Genomic DNA, 20257 nt, shown 5'->3' with positions numbered 1-20257 from the left:
CATCCCATTGTGGAATCCTGGGAAACGAGAATGCGGATGCTTTAGCAAAGAAGGGCAGCACTGCTACTTACAGACCTGTTACTAAATCTACGTATTACTCTGTGAAGAGATTTATTAAATCTACATACTTAGACTTCAACAAACAAAATTTGATAACACAATCTCAAGGGAAAAAATGGAACTATCTGCATCAAAATCCACAGTTAATTCCCGATTTACCACGCAAATCGTCTGTAGCTGCATTTAGATTGGCAACAGGCCATGATTGTTTGGCCAAACACCTGCATAGAATTGGAATATATCAGTCCCGTAACTGCCCATTGTGCAACTCAAACCAAGAAATGGATTCGGAACACCTCAAAATCTGTGCTTCAGTGGCTGGCCATGACAATATTGGAGTGCAAGTCAAACGCCTGCATTAGAAAACAACAACAACAACAACAACAACAACATAGGCACACCTCGTATTAATTTATCGTAAATTTTAACAGCGAAAAACAGTTTTTTTTCTTCTTGTATAGAGAATATGAACGCATTTACGCACATCTGCAGTCAGTGATTCTCCAGAAATGCAACACACAGGAAAGCACAATTTTCTTTTGCTTCACTGGTTTCTGTGAGATGTATATAGTGATAAACATATGATTTTAGTTTGCAGCCATAAATACTTCCAAGATAAAAATTATTTGATGCTTACCTGTATATTCTAAAGTACTTAAAACTTTCCTAGTTGAAACGTTAAAAGTGTTATGAATTCAAAGAGGTAATGTACCTTATGACAGACAGGCTCCGTTTCAACTCCAGTGTGGTGACTTTCGAACTACTGCTGTTGCAGCTGGTCTTGAGTGCGTTCATTATAAGGTACATTGTTGTTTAGTCAACTGTCTGAAGGCAGATCTGAACCTCACAAGTGATACCAAGAAGGCACCACTTATGAGGCAACCAGGAGAGGAGATAATGGGATAGAGTGGCCAGTTCCTTTCCCCCCTATATTGCATACATCGCCGACTAGCTACATGTATGTAAATAAAGTTTCCCTAAAATAGGGGTTGCCCTGAAGGACAAAGTATACCAAATATACAAGTATTAGTAAATACATACAATTTTATGAAAATGTTTTCGTGAGAAATATAATTATTATTATTGTGTTATTGTCGGACAGATTAATTAAAGACGATCCTGCAATGATAAATGTTTATGACTGGGAACACGGGATGAAGTAGAAAAGGATGTAATAGCAGCAGGTGTTAGAGGATGGAAAACAAAGGTGTTAGATCGAAGGACATGGAGAAGCATCATTGGGGCGGTCAAGGCTGGAACCCGGCTGTAGAACTAAAGAAGAAGAAGAATTATTGTGTTATTAATTTACTTTATATATGTGATTTCTCAGAAGATAGACTGAATATTTTAGAGCTGTCAAAGATACAGTCTTGGCCAAAGAGAATTCAAGATTAAATTCTTTGCAGAAATTAATAAATTGTTTTGTAATCGTGCCTCTAGCACCACTAACAACCCAATAATTTCAATAGTTTATAACTTATACATATGTAAATAACAAGAAACAGCTGGACCATAAATTTGATTCTTCTCATTGTTGATATCTTCCAGTTGAGTTGTATTTAATTCAAAGCAGGTAGTAGGATCTATTATATAGCCTGTTGTGTTGTTAAAGGCTAATTTATCAACACGCTGACAGCTTCCTGTTTCTGATAGACCATGGATTTCTTCATAAGTGGTATATATCCCTTGTTGCGAAGAGCTTGAGCAATTGCGGACCTGATTTTGTGATGCCTGGCATTGCGTAATGTCTCACCATGGGAGCAAGATCCAAGAACGTGGGCGAGAGTTTCTATCTCGCTGCAGTGGCGACAACAGTTACTGTCCATGGATCTTCCCAGAATAGCATGTACAGCCGCAACATTAGCGGAAAGCGTGCTCCATTTCTGAAATTCTAGATCTCTTAGCATAGCCATCACATTCCTTGAATCAAGAAATCCGTCTCGGGAGTTAGTGAGACTGTCATCGTATGTTAAATTTAGTCTGGTTAAGCACTGTTTGCTTTCATCTATTGGGCTTCTGGTATTTAGAATATAGGGATTATTTGATTTGTATAATGTTTTCAAAGCATTAATTTGCTGCAGAATTGTTTCCCATTCAGATCTAAAAAGTCCCAAGCCTTTAAATTTTCTGGGACTGTAAACCACATTGTCAGGAACAGGGAGTTGCAAAATTTCCTTTAAAGTGCATTTTATCATTTTGTCAGAGTCTTCTAGAAATTTTTGGGGAATCTGACGAAGGGGAATAGTTTGAATAGGATAGATGAGTGTAGGGCAAATCGAAGCATTTAAGATCTATAGAGAACTTCTGATAGGCTTGGAGAAGGGATGAAGCTGCGAGTAATTCCAAATTTTGACGTAATGTTTGCATAGCTGTTAGTGGATTAAATGCAATCTCATTTTCATAATTTACACCTAAATATTGGATTATCTAACCGGTGGATATCATTTTTGCGTCACCCTTGTCTGTACTGAAGTATCCACCTTGGAGTTCACCTTTAACAATATTAATGCACATACATTTAGACATATTTACTTCTAAGCCAATCTCTTTGAAATTTTGAATAGCCATTCTTGATAATTCCAATACAGATGGTTTGTTTTTCCCTATGATGACGGTGTCATCCTCAAACCCTAAGACAGTTAAAGGTTTGGAAGCTGGAACAAGAGGAATCCATATTCATTTGCCACCGTTTCCTCTGAAATTCCTCGAGTACGTAGTTGATTGATAAGTTGTATAAAGCAGGTGATAGAGGGGAACCTTGTAACACGCCTCTTTTAAAACTTATAGACTTTGAACGCAGATGATTGATCTCGAATACAGTTTCATTTCCTTGTTGTAATGATAAGATGAGTTCTGTAAGCTTAGAGGGAGTGGAAGAATTTTCAAGAGTTTTTCGTAGATGTAGGTGTCAGACTTCAGATGCATGCAGACAATTGTTCTTCCTCTGACACATTCGTCAAGTGAGATGTATTTCCTGATAATAGATGTACATATCAGCCAGAACCTCAATCAGAGGAATAAGGTACATTACCGGTACCTCTTTAAATTCATAATCATAACACTTTTAACATTTCAACTAAGAAAATTTTAAGTTTTAAACAAGCGTTAACATGAACATAATAAACAATGTAACTAAAGTACTGTTGTATCTCCCCCCCCACACTTGTTACAAATATGTCTACTACAAGTTATAGGAGGGATGTAACTGTTGCATGGAACAAGTCTGTATGGAGGGATGTGGAAATGCAGATGCGGTTACCAAAAAGAACAGCAATTTGGGTCCCTTACTTACTTATTTACATATGGCTTTTAAGGAACCCGGAGGTTCATTGCCGCCCTCACATAAGCCCGCCATTGGTCCCTATCCTGAGCAAGATTAATCCAGTCTCTATCATCATATCCCACCTCCCTCAAATCCAATTTAATATTATCCTCCCATCTCCGTCTCGGCCTCCCCAAAGGTCTTTTTCCCTCCGGCCTCCCAACTAACACTCTATATGCATTTCTGGATTCGCCCATACGTGCTACATGCCTTGCCCATCTCAAAAGTCTGGATTTAGTGTTCCTAATTATGTCAGGTGAAGAATACAATGCGTGCAGTTCTGTATTGTGTAACTTTCTTCATTCTCCTGTAACTTCATTCCTCTTAGCCTCAAATATTTTCCTAAGAACCTTATTCTCAAACACCCATAATCTCTGTTCCTCTCTCAAAATGAGAGTCCAAGTTTCACAACCATACAGAACAACCAGTAATTGTTTGAGTCCCTACTTTCATAAACTTTGGGATTATTTGATTCAGGGGCTTTCGTTATTTGTTGAGGGTCAGTCGACAAGTAAAGAAATAACTTGCCTTCACTGCACTGAGATACACTGCCCTGAACCAAAGAAAACAAATCAACAGAATACGAGGAAGAGGAATTTGGTGCTGGTTTATCCCCTCTGGTGTACGGACCTGTGTTCCAAAGGATTAAGTAGATTATTGAATGTGTCCAACATCTTTTTCCCATGCAGCTGTTTCCACATTAACTTATTCCCCTCCTGTAGCTCGTAGTGGACTGCTACAGTACATCTCGTGCATGTGAAGTTCATACAACGTGTTAATCCCCTCCAAACCAGTGCATGTGAATCACATGGCGAGACTGCTGTTGCTGATACAGGACTCATATCCTATATGTATAGGATTGCCGTACTAGGTAAACCAACCATTTCTCTAATTCATCTGAACCTCTCGCATGTTATGTTGGTAGTCCTTAACAATCTGGCAAGAGGGAGGCTACAACAGTGCACTAGAAGATAATTATTTACATACGTATGGTACGTTTCCATGCTAGACTGAGCCTGTACATTATTTTTTAAAGTTCAGTATTTCTTTCTGGAGACTAATAATAATAAACCCTGGTTACTTATATTTTACAGTAGAAATTAGTTCAACAACTCAGTTCACTGTGTATGTGTTTATTTTATGAACAAATGTGAAGTGTGCGCATGCTGAACTTCAAATGATCAATGTTGACAGTCCTTGAATTGTTCCCTCTCCTCATCAATCAGCTGATCTGGCGCCATCTTATCTACAGCAGCAGTTTTCTTCCTCATTTTAGGACTTCATTCTAAAAGCAGGTGAAGTAGATAATGAGTTTTAATTATGTTAATGGTACTGTAACAGTTGTGTGTGTCACACCTGTCTCAAAAATTACTCTGAAGTTTATTTTATTTATTAACAACAAACTATAAAAGAAATAAACGTTTACAGAAGTAAGGTTGAGTTACTAATCAATACAATCTGAATATTACTTTCGCTTGATTCAGAATTAAGACATAATAAAGCACTGGTTAATGTCTGTCACACCCGTCCTACAGAGTACGACTGAGGTTATCAAACTACATTCACTATTACTTATAGAAAAGTGAATTAAATTAAATAAAGTTGAATTTTATAAGAGACTTCTGTGGTTGTATGTGTTCATGTCATATAGACTCATTCTCACAAATAAGAATAGTTTAAAAATATAGCCTATATATGTTCTTGCTTCAAAACATAATACATTTAAAATGTTTTTCTTCTTCTTCTAATTATTCGTAGATGAATACAGAAAAGAGAGTAAAGTGGAGAACATCAAAACAAAATTGGAGAAAGGAACTGAATGAAAATTGTAAAGCCAACAAAGTTTACTTGCTGAAGGAAAGGGAGAGAGATAGGAAATGTTTACCTGCAGACAGGAACAAACTGAAGGCAGAAGAGAGCAGCAGCACAGGCTGAGCTTGGTTCTTACAAGTGTGTGCAGTCACTTGGATTGTAAGGCAGTTGAAAGAGTGAAGAAGGTGTTTCCTACAAGCCTGAGTAAAAAACAATAGGCTGTTATTAAACTTCTGGAAGCAAATCCAGATGTTCCAAATACAATGTTCAAGAAAAATAAGAAATCTTGGAACGACGTCCTACTTAGCAGCTGAAGAGGATGGTGAAGTTAAAATTATGCGTTTGAGAGTGTGTGACGAGAAAACACTCAGATTTTAGAATGGATGAAAATGATGTGTCTTATGTTTCATATGAACAACTGATCAGCATTCTTCTACAACCAACTATAAAGGTTGCAGGAAACAGCCCCTATCATGTATTTTCTAGAAGTATTTGTGTTTTAGAACTAAGTACTGTACTACTTCAGTTGATTTCTATGTTTGTTTGTCGTAATATTGTTAACATATTTTATTAAAATTATTAGAATTTAATTTAGTGCTTCCTAAAATCATATGGATCATTTTTAGTTTTAAATTTTCATTAATTTTATATACAAAACATAGGCCAAATATAACTTCACAGTGTCACACCCGTCCACCTGGAAAGTGTCACACCTGTTCTGTGCTTAATTATTTTTAAAATGCTATAATCCGGGTATAAATGTGCAATCATTACAGAAAACATTTATAACATTAAATAACCGGAACTTGTATTACAAAAATTCTCAAGATATTTGTTTTATTAAGTTCACAGAGCTTTCATTAGAGGTGTTCACTGCAAGTGCATATTTTTGTCACACTCGTCCTCGGACATTTACGATGCTGCAATCTTAAGTATTGTTAGAATTCTGCGACAATAGTTATACAGCAGGTGCAAGGTTTAATGTACTGCACTGTGATCCAAGTGTGAGAAGTGTAGCATGCACTGCAAAAAATCGGGGGTCAGTAAACTGGTTAAAAAAGTCACACCGGTCCACATGGAATGACTGTTTTCTAGACAATATTTAGAAGACTTTGATTTGACTTGGTCAAATACGTACAAACTACTAAAATTGGGCGGAAAGCAATAATAAATAATTCTAACCTTGTCAGGGTTCTCGCTCTCCTGTCACCTAGCTATCCCACCATCTCAGCATCATCCAACCCACCCTAACATTGTCACATTCCTTAGCCTCATTCCACTTCGTTCCCCCTCATCTAACCCACTCTAACTTTGCCATAGTCCTCAGTCTCCTGTCACTTAGCTAGTCCCTCATGTAAGCCATTCTACCAGTGGCGCCAACTTTTGAAAAATTTTGGGTGGGCTAAAAATTTTGAATTATAATAAAATATCAAATTCTCCCGTACGTGAATCGTGATGTATGTCTATTCACAACAATGATATACTATACAGAATGACAGAAAAATTAGAGATCTGACAATCTTTTTGATAAGTCAATAAAAATAACCGAATACAGATAGTGACTTAATTAAACCGTGATAAAGAGTTGTGTAGCCCTGTGAATATCAAGATTGTGATTAAGTTGTAAATTTAAGTTTAAATTAACTTTCTAATTTACGATTCGACTTTGTAACATAATATAAAGCAATATATGGACTCACCACTATGCAGCACGACGAGTTGCAAATGTGCTTCTCCTCACTGCGCTTCTTCCTAGAAACTCGTCCTCCAAATCCAACTTTTCAGTGCTATCCTTGTGTAGGCCTGTATTTAAAATAGGAATGTGATTAAGTCGCTTCTGGGACATTGCTGAACGGAGAAATGTTTTTAGCCTTTTAATTAATTCAGGCACTATTTCACAAATAACATTTGACTTCAGAAATTTAACTACATCTCCAAAATTTCTTAATTCAACACAAAACATTGCAGCACTATCACACGCCATATTTCTCTGCAACCGTAAGATCTCATAGTCATTTATATCGTCATCGAAAACACACCTGACAATCCTGACATCGTCTTCTTTTCCGATAACAAAGTTTTCCATTGTATTCAAAATTTCACTTTCCTGAAAACACTCTTTAAGGGATGCTGTCACACAATCTATAAGTTTAAAGTATTTACTCCTAAAATATTCCTTCGTATCACTAAATTCATGCTCTGTGTGTTGACGATAGTCCAGGCGGCGAGACACTTTCCTTTGCTTCGGGGTCCTTGGTTCTGACAGATCCAGCTCATTTGCTCTTTTTGTAGTTTTGTCCCATAATATTTAATAGTTATCACGAAAAGTGTGGAATGTTTTTATCAAATTGTGAATGAGACAATTTGCTTCATGGAAATCAAGGTTTACACCTTGTAGTTTTATATTAGTTGCATCCAGGGTGGTAAATACCTGGGTCATTCCATATGAAATTTTAAATTTTGTAACATCAAGTTCTGGATTTTTTCAGTATTCTAGTAAATGAATGTCATAATAATAAATAATTAAATGGCCTAATATGAATTTCATATCATCAATGATTGAAATGTAATGAAGGGTGAAATATTTGGGGAGTTGATATGTAGACTATTGTTAAAAATATTATTAAAAGGAGATGCTTCATTGTATCAACGTAAAAATTGTGCCAATACAATGTGTGGAAAAGGGTGTATGTTTTAAAATTCAGCTGAGTATTCAGGATATGTTGTGGGTGGTTTGCATCACTGTTCGAAGTCTAGTGAGTTCCAGCGATATCTTGTGGTTTCTTGCTGTGGTGGGGTGTGTTCATGATTGTGTGCAAAAGAGTGTATGTTTTAAAATTCAGTTGAGTATTCAAGGTATGTTGTGAGTGTGTTTTTGTGTGTTTGTAAATTTAATATTGTTCTAGATTGCCAAGTTTCTGGTTTTTCTGGCTGGATGTGCAGTATTTTCATGTCAGTGTCTAAACTGTCTATGTTGATGTAGTTATGATTGCAGTATATGATGTGTTCTGCATAGGTTGAATTGTTGTGTAGTTTAGTTATGGCTGTGATATGTTTGTTTCTTGTAAAGTATTTGAAATGATCTTCCAGGCTGTTCAATGTGAAAGTCATTGAGCCTACATAATAGTATACACGTGTTAAGTCGTATTTATTTGTGTTTCTTGTCTGTGTGTTAAGATGTTTTTGTAGTGTATTCTGTATTCTATATGCAATGTAGTATTTTTAGTTTCTTGAAAGATGATACAATCTTGTACGTGTTTTCTTATGTTAGTGTGATGCATTTGTTTTGTTCTTGTGTTTTGTTGCATTTTCTTGTTTGCGTTTAGTCTTTCTTGTGATGTTGTCTGTCATGTATTCATTTTGCTGTGCTATGTAGGCTATCTGATAGTGTTTCTGTCAGAACATGGTGGAACGTATTCACCTCACATGATGGTCTTAGTTCCTTCATAGCAAAATTTGATTATGAGTGTTTGAAATCAAAAGCAATATTATTGTCGATGCAATAATTAGTAAGGAAGAGTTTGTTGAAATGCCTTGTACCAGTATATTACATGATGTATGTTCGTGGCCTGTTGCAAAACAGAAAATAAAAACAAAAAATGGTCTGGAATGTTTTGAAAGATATGGTCAACATACTCGGTACTGCTACATAACTATACAAAGTTAAAAAAGGATCGCTATTCTCAGGATGTCAATACGAAAACGAGAAAATTTCAAACATTATTGTGATTTGTTACATTGATAAGTAACGCAATGTAGCCTACACATTTATGTTTATTTCTTCCTGTGCTTAACTCCCGACTATTTTTATCTTCCCAAACAAGGCATTGGGATGAAGGTTGTGTATTACTTGGTGGGTATAACTAGTTTAAGTTTCTTGTTTTATAGTTAAAGCACAATTATGAAGCTTAATAAAGTGTTTACAGCAACATTATACCGAGAAATCTATTTTAATAGCAGTTCATAATATTATATCTGAAAAGCCACGTGTAAAGCAGCTTAACATTGTTGGCCGGTAGACAACATTGCTACGTCAGCTGTCAAGGCTGTGGTGATGCTTATTGGTGTCATTTATGAGGGTCCAGCCAGTCTGCTGACTAAACAGACAATCATTTTATTATGAATGTCATAATATGTTGTTGTTACCCAATGCTGGCCATCAGCGTTCTTGCTCTCCAATATTTCTCTGTGGTGGATCCATCAGGTAGAACTTCACAGGTTTGTAGATGATCTTCAGTTATTTCTTCTTCTTTGTTGTATAGAGGTCAATTTGGATTCGTGTAAATTCCTATTTTATTCATAATCGTCTTCCGTAAGCAGTCTGAATTTTGCTACTGCAGTTTTATGTGGGATTTCTGGAATAATTTCTATTTTTTTTTTTTTTTTATTATTAAAATGCTCCATTTTTTATCTTTGGCTTTGTTATATAGTGCTCGGTTTTGCTTGATTGTATATTTGTTTTTAATTAGTCTTTTCATGCATGTAAAAGGTAGGCTTGTATTTGTATTCTGAATTAAATTGGATCCTTTTTTGGCAAGAAAATCAGCAGTTTCATTTCCAGCAATTCCGCAATGTGCAGGTATCCATTGCAATTGAATTTTTTTCTGTAGTTTTTGAAGTTGTTGAATCATTCTGTGACATTCTTTAATTTGGATTGACATCATTTTATATAAATTTATTGCGTATAATGCTGCTTTAGAATCAGAGAGAATGACAGCATTTTGAAATTTATCTATTCTGTATAGTAGGTGTTGGAGTGAGATATGAATAGCCATTATTTCCGCATCAAAATTTGTTGTATGATGTCCTGCTGGTTGATAAAATGAGAATAACGCACACGTAATTCCTGATCCTGAGTTGTTATCGATAGCAGACCCATCTGTGATTCTTCTGGTGTCATTGTTCACAGCTTCTAATGCTAGCGCTTTAGTGCAGGTTTGGAAGTTTTAGATTTTATAACTGGTTCTTCTAAATCTAGCTGAATATTAATTGGGTCGAAGGTTAGAGGGTTTCCTCTGGTTAAAATTAATGTTTTCTTTAGATTTAGGGAGATTCAATTCTGTTTTTATTTCCATGACTTTGGACAGGAAACTTGTTTGTGTTTTCAACTTGGTTGGTTGTAACAGTCTTTTTTCCCATTTTGTTGTTGTTAACCGTAGCATTTTTTTATGGTGTGTTAGTGCCTGCTCCTCTAGAGTGAGACATATTGGAGGGTTCTGTGTTAGGGCTTGCATTGCCGTGATTGGGGTTGATTTTGCTGCACCAGTTATTAGTCGCAGGGCCTGATTTTGGCATACTTCTAGTCGATTCAGGTTGAAATTATTTGCTGTAATTAATACCTCTGCATTGTAGAGAAATATTGGCTCGATGAATGTTTTGTGCGTGATGTTCAAAATCTGCCTAATATATATATAGATCCTAGAATCGAATTGCGTAAAATCAAACTGCCTACAATTGAGGCTCCACTGTGTGTGTCTATATATATATATATATATATATATATATATCGGATTTAGAAAATAAAACCACTTGCCCTTCAATAAGGGTGACCATAAGGATCCAGAAAACAAATATATATATATATATATATATATATATATATATATACATATATATATATATATATATATATATATATATATAAGTTTACAATTAAACAATCAAAATACATACAATAAATTTCAAAAGAAAATTGAAATAATAATAATAATAATAATAATAATAATAATAATAATAATAATAATAATAATAATAATTGAAATAATAATAACAACAACAATAATGATGATGATAATAATAATAATAATAATAATAATAATAATAAAATAATTGCATCTGAGTCACTCTCCACTCCCTTTTCCTCCTACCATTACCGTTCACAGAAGCACTAGTGTGAACGGTGGCAACTTTGACAAAATTATTTAATATTTGGCTGATGAGGTAATCGACACAATTTGCCTGTTTGGTCGTCATGTGGCGTAAGTAAAAAAACCTTGTTTTGAGAAAAACAAGGTTTACTATTCCTCATATTTTAAAATTCTAGTAGGCGCCTAACAATCCCCATTATTGCCACTGAAATAATATGATGGAGCAAAAGCATGGCTGACTGTAAAAATGTAGCAGTGGTAGTACCTAACTTACTGCATTAGGCACAAAATGAGAGGCAAAAAATAATTTTGTGCTAAAATCACTAATGTGCTCTGTTGGTAGATTTATGTATATGGACTTACTGGTACTTGGCATTAATAATTCTCCATATGGAGGATGCGATGTCACTACTAACCTCAATTTCGATAATTTCTGATTTACACTACTAGGCGTCCAAGCATGCCAATTGACATACAGTATTGTAGAAGATACATTTATTCATTGTTGCTTTACTGCTCCGTCAACCAACTCCAAGCATGCTGTGTTACTTCTGTGCGCACGGTGGGAACGTAACGCAGTGGCGGCCTGCTTGTGTCTGTAACTGCAGTACAGTTTGCTATTACACTGTAGACGATCGGATAGTAAAGAGTACATCATGTGCTTTGATAAACACTGTTCATTGTGCCAACATTAAATTATAGCCTAAACGACTAAATGCAAATAGCCTACATTACAGAAATACAAATAATACATTGTACCAATATAACTAAATACAACTTAATTGTAGCATATACTTGCAACATCTTTTTAAGTATAGTTATATTGGAAGGAAATAATACATTGTTAGTGAAAGCTAGCAATTCACAAATGAAACTCCTACATATTTTATCCAATAGGCATGTTGAAAAATGCAAACAAAACATATTTACAACGATAATACTGGAAAGATGCCTTCAAATTAAAGTGATATAAATTGTGCAATAGGTAGTACATATCTAAATTAAGATTCCGATACTTTAAGGTTTACTCAGATCACGCTCTTGCTTTTTGACATCTTTTGGTTTGTACGATATGAAGTATATTGAAACACAACTCCGAACCCTTAATGCACACTTCAAGTTACAGTCACTGAGATGGGCTCTTTCATAGCCTTTGTTACGTTTCACAGCTGAAAATAAAGCTTCACAAACATAGGTCGAACCAAACATTGAAATCAAAGATGCCTCACACACATATGCAGAGAGGGAATCTTGACTTACGAAATCGGCTGTTAAAGTCTAGCAAATTACGTCTGCTCCTATAACTATCAGCAACTCAATGCCACATTTCAAGTTGCTTAGTTTCAGTTGAACGTCTTTGAGAGTGCCATCAATATTTATGGTGAATGGTGTAGCAAACAGATTGAAATGCACTTTTAAGTGACTCAAATCTTGAAATCTGTATTCAAATTCACTGGAGATTTTCAACATAGCAGCCTACCTCTAAGAAATCAGAGTTCTGGACCACATGTGCCAACCTAAGAAAATGTCCGGGATTGCCATTGGACAGCTGATGTTCCCATAATGACAACATATTTTTTTAAAGCTTGAATACTGCAAAACATCTGTGTGATCAATTTGTTCCTCCCTTGAAATGACTCATTTAAAACATTCAAATGTTCAGTTATATCAGCCAAGAATGCAAGATCATATTTCCAGCTAATATCTGCAACAAGTTCTCCACTCATTTCCAGGGACAAATTTATCTCTTCCAGTAATTCGAAAAATCTACACAGAACTTTGCTACATTCCATGAAGAAGTATGTTGCCTCCCATTCGGGATCAAAATTGTTCGTTGGCATCAAAGGTCTTCGCTTTAACGGGATTCTTTCCATGAAAAACAGGCGTCGAGCTATGAGACACGACTGCTGCTCAATATCTGCACTGCGAGCAGCCAGCTGGTTGTCAGTGCTTTACAGCATAGAATAAAGAACATGTCCAATTCTTACGTTTGACATAAAAAATGCTAATATGAAATATATTCAAAATTAATACCGATACCTTAATAACAATAACATATTATATACAATGCAATATGTTTATCATTTAATAATATTACAATATTTACACAGTACTGTGAAATGTCAAGAATTCATCTACAGAATAGAAAGTGTGAGATATTAAGTAATTTTTTAGTTTTACCTTAAATAATGCAGGGTTTTGGTTATGATTCTTAATGTCTTCAGGAAGACTATTGAAAATTTTTACTACTATGTAATGTACTCCCCTTTGATAGCATGATAAATTTGATGATGACATATGAAAATCATTCTTTTTTCGGGTACTTATATTATATACGGTTGAATTAGTTGGAAAATTTTCTTTATTACATAAGAGGAAATTTATTAAAGAGTATATAATTATATTGATTTATTAAGGTCAGAATTTCTAATTAAAAAAAAATGGTCTACATGATTCTCTAGCCTTTGCTCCACATATTACCTATTCTAATTGCTCTTTTTTCTAATAAGAATAGACTATATTTTTACTATCTGCTGTCCACACCTGTGGAGTAATGATTAGCGTGTCTGGGCTGCGAGACCAGGTGGCCCAGTTCGATTCCCGGTCGAGGCAAGTTACCTGGTTGAGGTTTTTTCCGGGGTTTTCCCTCAACCCAATACGAGCAAATGCTGGGTAACTTTTGGTGCTGGACTCCAGACTCATTTCACCGGCATTATCATGTTCATCTTATTCAGACGCTAAATAACGTAAGATGTTGATAAAGCATTGTAAAATAACCTATTAAAATATACTATCTGCTGAATTACCCCAAAATATTATTCCGTAGGACTTAATGGAATTAAAATAGACAAAATATATTGTTTTTAAAATACTGCTGTTGAAAAACTGTTGTAACGACCTAACTGCGAAGAAATATTTAGAATATAAAATGTGCCAAAAGTCAAAAGGTGAATAGCAATGGCAAAGAAAGCTTTTAATAGAAAAAGGAGCATCTTCTGCAGATCTCTGGACAAAGAACTAAAGAAGAGACTAGTGAAGTGCTTTGTGTGGAGTGTAGGAATGTATGGGCCAGAAACATGGACATATGACGAAGTGAAGAGAAGCGAATAGAAGCAGTTGAAATGTGAATATGGAGAAGGATGTAATGTGTGAAATGGACAGACAGAATAAGAAATGACGTTATGCTGGAAAGAGTGGATGAAGAAAGAATGATGCTGAAACTGACAAGGAAAAGAAAAAGGAATTGGCCGGGTCGCTGGCTGAGAAGAAAGTGCCTACTGAAGGATGCACTGGAAGGAGAGGTGAACGGGAGAAGAGTTAGGGGCAGAAAATATTATCAGATGATACACGACATTAAGATATATGGATCATATGAGGAGACAAAGAGGAAAGCAGAAAATTGGAAAGACTGGAGAAATCTGGGTTTGCAGTGAAAGACCTGCCCTTGGGCAGATCACTATGAATGAATGAATGTACCAAAAGTAATTTTAAAAAGAAAATAAGAGATGTACGTCTTTGAATGGAATTATAAGAACAGAGTTTATTCATGCCAGAGCGTGTATAATGAATGAAACACGTTTGCTTTCTCTCCTAAAAACTGAAATCGATGTGGTCTTCCTAAATATGTGCACGATATACCGGTGCTATGTGAGCATCAGTCTAACAGTAATTCAACTTACCGACCGGTGTGACAAAATTATGCTGGTCCAGGCAGTGTGAGGACCTCAGACAAGATAACAAGATGGCTCCTCCTTGTAGCTGCTATGGTGTGTACATAATGTCCACTGGGCCACTCTGTTGCCTCAAAACTGCAAAAAAAATTATACAGGAAACTATTTTATGTGTAATCAGTAGTGGCATTCTAACTTTCCAACAATCAGTTCTTTTGCTAATGACGCAAATGTCAATTTTAATATGCAATATGGGGTAAATTTCAGAACACGGATTTAACCCTTCCCCTCTACCCCACCACACCTACCTTGCAGCAAGCTACTTTCCCTTTGCGAAATATGCTAAGCAAGGTAACAATAAGCAGCTATACATAAAGAGAAACTGCATAGCAACATATTATTGAAGAATTGTGCGTAGAGTTATTTAAATCTCACAGATGTTGAGAGAAGAGAAATATAGAATATTTGCAACATCAACTAGATTTGAATATCTGACCACACTGACAAATTGTTTGAAATGCACTACACCCTCTAACTTTCCACTTCCCAAACATCAACCACTCTATCATTTAGTTTACTTTTCTCAGTGTTATTGCTACTGCCACTACTGAAAAAAAACTTGATAAAATGTTTTGACGTTTCATTGCACTACAGCACTATACTGATTGCTCCCTGCAAATAAGAGAAAAGAGATTCAAACATAAGTTTCAGTATTGCCAATACCATACTCGTAATGAAAAAATAATTTATTTTATAAGAATGGAATTAAAAATTGTAGGACAAATGTAAAAACAGGAAAATGAAGTACCTTGTTTATGTACCTAATAGTGTATTTTGTAGTAGAAAGTCTATATATTTTTTAAGTTATATTTTTGATAAGAGGAAGAGTGCACTAATGTGTATATTGTTGAGTGTTTACACTTTGCTATATTCTTCTATAGAAACAGACCAATTCCTGCGTTTTGTTATGCGAACACACACAGCCATCATTAGTGTATGCAGCAGGTTGTCTTGGTAACCATGAACTGCCAAGCCTGTAAGCATATGTCGTAGATCTTAATTTGGTTGTGTCCATCACATCATCCGTGCAGTAGAAGTCTGGCCATATCTCTTCTCTTTTCAGGCGTCCTTCTAGTAGATGGTCTGATGAGTTGAGTCGCATCCTGAGGTCTTCAAGTAGAAAAGTTTCCTTGGCCAGTTTGTAAATTAGCCAGGAAAATGTAGTCAACATTTCGAGATACCAAGGGCACGTTCCTTTCATTTCCTCAATAGTGACTAGGTCTCTGAGACTTAGTTTATACCAATTACTTCCAGTCCGCAACTGATTATCAGTATAGTACCATGGCAGTGTCCAATGAGAGCAGAGTGATGTTCTGCGACTGCAGTTCTGTCCTGAATGCAGTATGACGTTGTTGTTGGTTGTAGGCTGATCTCTAAGTACTTGAAGGAGCTGACAATCTCAAGTGGTTGATGCTAGCGCATTATTGAGTACACTTTTGTAAGTCAGCCTCCTTTTCTAAAGACCATCTAGACCATCTTTCTTTCATTCATGCATAAATGATTTTTGTTTGCCTATTCTCTCAAAGCATTCAAGGCTCTTCAAAGATTTTGTTGTTTCCTCCGAATTTCGCTAAATTATGTTTTTGAACTCTACAGTTCACTGTTCTACATGCGCTGTTGCATTGAAGCGGAAGGGGTAGAGGACTGTCGACGTAATCGCAGATGGGCTTCAAGGGTGCAGGCATGCTGCGAGAAATAACAATATAATAATATGATCACTTCGAGCTGTATTGTCGTTTACTTTTGTATTATGTTTAGTGCAGTATTAAAGCTGGGGAATTTCTTCTTGAATTAATATTCTTCCTTTCTGTAAAGAAGCTTGCATTTTCACTTTAAAAAAATTAACAACTGGTTCTACGAACTTTGACAAATTTAACAAGCGGTTCAGGCAAACCAGCCGAATGACATAATTGTGTGTCATCCATCTTGTAACCCTTAAAATAAAATACAATTCATAAGTACAGCAGGGTCCCCAACAATGCGACCTAAAGAGACCGAAGTTGAAATTATGCTTCCGAATTACTAACTTTACTTTCCTCACTTTCTATTCAAGGTCTTCAACCTTCCGGTGGTTGCGCACAGACTGTCGCTCCACTGAGAACTATTAATATGGTTTTCTCGCGTACCTGTCATCCCAGTTTCTTCCCAATTTTCATAGCTTTCAACAAAAGACTTTTAATTACTGACACAAATTTTAAGCTCTGAACTCGCATTTGCTTATCAGTCATTAACAGTTGAAGAACAATGAACTATTGAAGAAATTTATAACTATAGTTTACAAACTTGCTATCACAGAAATCAAAACAAATGTAATCGACATGAATATCATACTTGAAGGCAAAAGTCTACTTTCCCATTAACTAAGCCTAAATGTCATACAAGTGCAGCACTTAAACATGGTGCTAGTTTCGGTCCAAGACTTTATAATAAAATTACAAACCATTTTACAAATTTGAGATATTTTAAAATTGAACCTTTTAAAAAAAAAATGTATAAAATTATTCATGATATATAATATTAACAAATGTATGTATTTTTTACCCTTTTATTTCTGCAGACTATATTCAAGTTTTTATTGAATATCACTGGCTTCTGTCTGATAGTCAATTTGTATTATATGTGTTTTTTTCTCTCTTTTTCTCTTTCTTCTTCTTCTTCTTCTTCTTCTTTTTTTTTTTTTTTTGCTCTTGTGTGTTAGAATTAAGTTACTTACTGTATTTTAATAAACTGTCCTTGTAAATTTTATGTTATATTATTGTATTATTGGCTAAGACCACACCGTACACGAGCTTGGTTCTTACTACAGTGGCTAGGAACATTTTTGTTTTATAATTTTAATTCGTACTCACGTTGCCTACTAGCTAGCTAAATAAAGTAAAGAGTCCGCAATGACCTGTAATGCCAGTTAAAACTCCAGCAGTTACTCTGCTAATAAAGACCTAATGTAATGTAATCTAGTACAATATGTACATGTTTATGTCATGACTCCCATGTGTTGCTGCAACAAAGACAAAACTCGAGCAGCATGTAAAAATGTTTTGGCTACATGGTGCGGCAATATCATGTCTCTCACGCCCACATAGTTAAGACTCTAATGATTGAATGATTTCGCACATCATTTTTTTTAAGATAAATATTTTCCACAAAAATGTTTGTCCATAACTTCTTTATGATTGTAAATAGATTTAAACCCCTTCATTTGCCAGTCCACAGCGACTGTGAGGGGCTGATCAGTCTATATTTTCCTTATTGGCCATTCGAGCTTTATGGTTTCGAAAACTGAATTTAGAAAAAGTCTCAATTATGAAAGACTGAATTGACAGAAGCATCACTCCTAGGAGCAGTAACAAACTACAAATACTGGACAAGGAAAGAATGTAGGCTTAGATACAACAACCACAAGTCCACAATAAAAATTGACAGTGATACTTTCCATTTCGAGCTCAATGTCAATTTTTATCTTTAGTAGGTATCTCACCAACTTTGCCACATCAAAAAATTTAACTGTCAAAAGTACAACATTTCCCCATAAGGAAACACATAAATATACTTGGACCTCTCCAGACGGATTGACACATAGCCAGATAGATCACATCTTGGTAGATAAAAGAAGACATACTAGTATAGTAGACATTCGAACCTTCAGGGGGGCAGACTGTAATTCTGACCATTATTTGGTAATTGGAGAACTAAGAGAAAGACTATCAGTAGCCAAGCAAGTAGAGCAACAAGTTAATATTAGAAGATTCAATATTCCGAAATTAAAGGACGATGAAACTAAGATCGAAATTTCAAATAGATTTGCTGTATTATCAAGTTCCGACGAAGTTGAGGAAGAGTTAGATGTTAATAGCATGTGGGAAAATATCCGAGATAATATCAAAATTGCAGCTGAGCAGAGCATAGGTTATTATGAAACTAAGAAAAAGAAACCGTGGTTTGATGAAGATTGTTGCATGGTAGTAGAAAGAAGGAAACACGCAAAATTGACATTCTTACAGGATCCAGTTGAGGCGAATAGAGATAATTATTTCAATAAAAGACGTGAAGCAAATCGTACACTTTGGAAGAAAAAGAGAGATTACTTGAAGGAAAAACTGAATGAGGTAGAAACAAATAGTAAAAATAAAAACATTAGAGATTTATGTAAGGGCATAAAGAAATTCAAGAATGGATATCAGGCAAGGGTAAACGTAATCAAGGATGAGAATGGTGACTTGCTTGCAGACGCTCATTCAATACTGAACAGATGGAAAAACTATTTTGGGCAACTACTAAATATACATAGGCCAAATGGAAATGATCGGGACGAAATTGAAATACAAACTGCTGAGCCATTTATACCCGAACCCACACTTTCTGAAGTCGAAATTGCGATAGAAAACCTGAAAAATTATAAGTCTCCAGGTATAGATCAAATTCCAGCAGAATTAATTACAAGAGGGTGGAAGCGCATTATCTAACGAAATTTATAAGCTTGTACTAGTTATTTGGGAAAATGAAATTGTACCAGAACAATGGAAGGAGTCCATAATCGTGCCCATCTTTAAGAAGGGGGCCAAGACTAACTGTAGTAACTTTCGAGGAATATCACTTTTGTTGACGTCGTACATAATTTTGTCCAATATTCTTTTGAGAAGATTAACTCCATATGTAGATGAAATTATTGGGGATCATCAATGTGGTTTTAGGCGTAATAGATCAACTATTGATCAGATTTTTTGTATTCGACAGATAATGGAGAAAAAATGGGAATATAAGGCCGGGTGCACACAGAATCAGACGCGGCGCGGCGCGACGCGACATTTTGTCTCGTGGTACTTGTCTCCTATTGATTTCTTATGATGTGGTGCACACAGAAACAGACGCGGCGCGACGGTCGCGAGCAGACACAAGGAGACACGAAGAGACAACATCGAATTACTGCTAGAAGTTCGTCGCGAGGAGACTGTCTGATAGCTGCAGTGTACTGCGCATGCGTTAGTAGTGGCTATGATTGCACGCTTTCATTATCTACAAAAAATACTATTGTTGTGTAGTGCACATTATTCATAATGGAGCTCGATGCGGATAAATTAGATGATTTAGTACAGGAAAGATACATTTTGTACAATCTTTGAAACAATATCACGAGAATAATGTGGTTTCTGAAAATATGTGAAAAATTGCAAATGATATGAAAGCACCAGGTGAATAATATTTTATAATAATAACACTGTGTAACAAATGTTAACATTTTTTTTCGCGCTATACATGTGATATATGTTTTCTATATAATTTGAGCCTCCCTTTATACGAATATGACAATAAAAACAGTTGTTGGTTACGGTTTTTGAGAAATTTTGGAATTTATATCTATTCAAAATATTGTTTTATATAATGACAATAAGGCTAAATATTCACTGTTCAGAAGATTACAGCTTTCTTTTTCTGCATTTTCTTTTACACTGGGCATCAGCTACATC

At 35.5% G+C, this 20257-nt stretch overlaps 1 long non-coding RNA gene across 6 annotated transcripts in view; it reads right to left on the bottom strand.

Moving 5' to 3' along the window:
• Positions 1 to 439: 439 nt before the first annotated feature.
• The window catches only part of LOC138715530 (uncharacterized), a 63478-nt gene continuing 43660 nt past the window's right edge, over positions 440 to 20257 (bottom strand). For 5 of the 6 annotated variants that reach the window (XR_011336382.1, XR_011336387.1, XR_011336385.1 and 2 more), the window contains 3 exons: positions 14742 to 14870; positions 6895 to 6997; positions 440 to 4667 (listed from right to left, as the gene is read on the bottom strand). This is a non-coding gene — a long non-coding RNA (uncharacterized lncRNA). Of the gene's footprint in view, positions 4668 to 5267; positions 5387 to 6894; positions 6998 to 14741; positions 14871 to 20257 lie in introns of all 6 variants that reach the window. The other variant, XR_011336384.1, reaches the window with a different exon arrangement.

Source organism: Periplaneta americana, chromosome 15 (genome assembly GCF_040183065.1).
Source record: "Periplaneta americana isolate PAMFEO1 chromosome 15, P.americana_PAMFEO1_priV1, whole genome shotgun sequence".
Lineage (NCBI taxonomy): Eukaryota > Metazoa > Arthropoda > Insecta > Blattodea > Blattidae > Periplaneta > Periplaneta americana.
Note: the sequence above shows the minus strand (reverse complement) of the source record. Positions and strands in the feature narration are given on the sequence as shown.